Raw genomic sequence first — 4,248 nt, 5'->3', positions numbered from 1 at the left:
GGAGAATCCGGAATCCGGGTTTCATTCCGGGTTCAGACCAGACGCCGTTAACGACAGCGCCTTTTAACGCCAGGAAATAATATAATATTCATATGAAACCCGGATAAAATATCTTCGCTCAGGGCACCGTGTCAGAGGGAAGGGTGAGAAGCGAATGGAGCGAAGATTTCCACGCCCAGGAGCCCTGACCCTCATGTAAACCCTCCATACCCACCCATGAGAAAACCATTTCCTTTTCATGTAAATACACTTACACGTCTATGTAAAGACCAAAATGATAGAGATTTTATATTTACGTTTATTAAATATTAATTCAATGAATTGAAAATTACATGCAGCAACGAACAAATATTCGCTTCAATTAATTCATTCTTATTTTTTATTTTTTTATATTATTTTTTTTAACCAGGAGACGAATTAAAGCGAATAAATCTTCGCTTGAATTACTTTTAACCTGACCTGCATGTAAACCCCTCAACCCACCCATGAGAAGACCGCTTGCCTGCCATGTAAATACACTTACCCGTGTATGTAAAGACCAAAATTACAGGGATTTTATATTTCCGTTTATTAAATATTAATTCAATTTATTAAAAATAACATGAAGCAACCGAACAAATCTGCGCTTCAAGTACTTCACTATTTTTTTTAAATTATATATTTCCGTTTATTAAATATTAATTCAATTAATTAAAAATGACATGCAGTAATCGAACAAATATTCACTTTAATTACTTCACTCTAATTTTTTTTACGAGGAGACGATTGAAAGCGAATATTTCTTCGTTTCAATTATTTTTAACCTGACGTTCATGTAAAACCCCCTTTCCTCCCATGAGAAGACCGCTTGCATGTCATGTAAATACACTTACCCGTCTATGTAAAGACCAAAATTAACATGGATTTTATATTATCATTCTTTAAATATGAATTCAATTCAATCATTTTTTTTTATTAATTTTTTTGGCGGGGAGACGCTTAGGAGCGAAGACTTATTCGCTTCAATTATTTGATTTCCATATAGAATACCCCTTCGCCCAGATTCAATGGAATGAATAGATGCTTTGTGAGAGAATATTTGTTCGCCTAGACCATGTTCCATGTAAAATGGATTGAATAGTCGCTTTTTGAGAGAACACTTATTCGCCCCTGGATTGAATAGTCGCTTTTCGAGAGAAGACATGTTCGTCCAGGTTCCATGAATATATATACACACTAATATGATTATTTTATAATCATTTCCGCCCGATTCATCTCTCTCTCTTCCTGCCTCCTTTCACGGCGAATCGCAACCGACTCCCCGTCGACCAGACCAGAAGCAACATCTTCACGTCTCCACAATGGTACGTACTCCTAAATAGTAACTTTTCATATTTAGGATTATGAAACCACTATACCCTAGATTATGTTATGTGATGTCGTTGTCTCGTTAATCTTTATGAAACCCTACTCTCAAAATGTCACGTTGAATGAAAATCCATCTTATTTAGGAAAACTTACCTAGTGTTAGGGTTTAGGATATTATTTCCATGAAACCTTAGTAAATACTAACAAAGACCGTTTTTTTCATGCATGGCAGGCAACCGCTAATGCATCTGTCTAAAACTTTGGCAAAGACTGGATTTTATGCCCAAATCAATTAACAAGTGAAGAGATAGTACTATTCTTGACATATATTCCTTTTTTTTCCATATTGTTTAAGTTTTCATCCTGTTTATCTGAAATATTTATGATTGTTCTTAAACAGCACTTGATGCAACAATATGCTAACACATGTGGTGCCACGGTGACAATGATGTGGCGAGACGATGTGACCCACGTCATAGCATCCACCGATGCTAATGGTGGATGCGGTCGCACTATCAAAGTATTGAAGGCAATATTGAACGGGAGTTGGGTCCTTACCATTGATTGTGAGACTCTCTTATTCTTAACTCTTAACTGTTAACACAATATTCATTTTCACATCTATGAAACTAAAAACACAAATTGCTTTTGTACAGGGATAAAATCATCAATCAGATCTAAATGTTACGTCAACGAGGAACCGTACGAGGTGCAGCGAGATAATCACAGGACTGTTGGCGGTCCAAGAGCTGGAAGAATGCGGTATTTGAACAATGTAAGTTTTATTGATTCCTACTCCTCCTCCATATGATATTCAATTCTCCATGATAACTAAAAATGTTTCGTATTTTCTTTCAGCTGCCGAAACTGTTCGACAGTTACACCTTTATATTTGCAGGGGAATTCATCCCGGCTTACAAACATGATCTGATGGGGTTTGTAATTTCTGGAGGAGGTACTACTAAAGAAATGGAGAATCCATTTGTTGAGCCCGAGAACGTCAAAACTATAGTTGTATACGACAAGTGTCGGCACGATGTTAATGAACTTGTTTGGGTATTTGAGGCAGTGAATCCTTTGACGACATATTTGGATGTATTTGGTGTTCCTCACACAAGCTTGCTTGAATCCATTGCTGCTTGTGATTTGTAGCCTTTGTTGTTGTAATAGACATGTGTTGGTTTTGTTACTGAATATTTGAATATTTGGCATTCTTGAATTTGTTAATGTTATTTTTTATTTTAGATTTCTCTTTTTGTTCTTAGAATTGTATTTTTTTAAACAACAGCATTATATTAAACGAAATCTTGAAACATGAAATAATGTATAACTTAATTTTTTATTCATTTATTAATACATAGCAATCTATGTCACTTAAGCGCCCCTAATGTGATAAATATAATTATATATGTTTTAGAACAATTGTCAAAATAATATTTTTAAAACAATTGTCAAAATAAGATTGTGAAGCAATCTTCGCTTTCTGATTGATTGATTAATATTAATTCATAATAATTTTATTCATTTAATTATTAAACTGAAATATTTTTTTTTATCAAGTCACCTCACCGCCACCTAACACCCCACCTTTTCATTAAATGCTGCATGGCAGCAAGCCATGCTGCTAAGCTAGACAAAGTTTGTACTGTTTTCTCTCTCACCTGTACGAGAAGCATTGGACCATTTCTTCGCCGGAGTGATACTCCATTGTCTACCATCGACCTCTCCTTCGCCGGAGAGTTCATTATAATATCAACCCATCTTCCTAAATTAAAATGGTATGTTTTTGAATGTCATCTACCTTCTATACTTTTCGTCACAATGTTTTTTTATGTTTTTTGAATACTGGACATGAAATGTTGTGTTCTTGTTGATTATCAGGAAGGAATACACATGAGCGAGAATGATATGAACGAGAATGATATTAATGATTTAAGGTATATTGCTTAACTTATCTAATATTTTTGGTTCATATGTAAGCGAAGAGATCTGCGCTTATAGGATTTTTTATAATAGCTTATAAAGTGAATGAATCTTCGCCTAATATTACAATGTGATTAATGTTGAAGTGAAGCGCTCTTCGCTTATATTGCCTTCATTTTACAATCATCTACAAGTTTTGGTTAGTTGTAGATTTATTTTCCACGTGTTCTCAAATTGAACAGCGAATCTGCTAGTTGTCGTCGACAATTGAATTTCGATGGAAACGGCCAACCATTGGAGGACATCGAAGCCAACTTAATTCCACATTTAGGTAGGGAATTTGAGAGTGAAGAAGAAGGCTACGTATTCTACTTAGCCTACGCTAAACTAATAGGATTTGGTATAAGGCGTAGTTCAAAACATGTTGACAACGATGGTAAAATACTGGACAGAGTTTTTTGTTGTAGTGCACAGGGCGAACGGGTAAAAGACAAACGTGATGTCTATGTCAGACGTAGACGTTCTTTGACGAGGTTCGGTTGTGAAGCGAAATTGAGGATAAAGAGGGCAGATAATGGAAAGTTCCAAGTGGTAAATTTTATTAGTGAGCATTGTCATCCTCTTGCAAGTCCAAAGAAAACTCACCTGTATAGATGCCATAGGAATATTTCTGCAGTTGCAGGCTTACATATCGAGATGGCCACTAACGTGGGAATTCCTTTTAAGGCATCACATGCTCTAATGTCTAAACAAATCGGTGGAAGAGAGAATCTAGGTTTTCTTCCTGAGGATTACAAAAATTACATGCGAACGAAAAGAACCAGAGACTGTAATTTTGGGGAAACAGGGGGGTGTATTAGAGTATTTGTAGAAAAAACAATCAAATGATCCTGGTTTTTATAATGCTTTTCAACTTGATGCGGACGATTCGATAACGAATATTTTTTGGTGTGATTCCAACATGCGTTCTGATTATTC

The sequence above is a fragment of the Impatiens glandulifera genome, chromosome 1, assembly GCF_907164915.1.
Source record: "Impatiens glandulifera chromosome 1, dImpGla2.1, whole genome shotgun sequence".
NCBI lineage: Eukaryota > Viridiplantae > Streptophyta > Magnoliopsida > Ericales > Balsaminaceae > Impatiens > Impatiens glandulifera.
Note: the sequence above shows the minus strand (reverse complement) of the source record.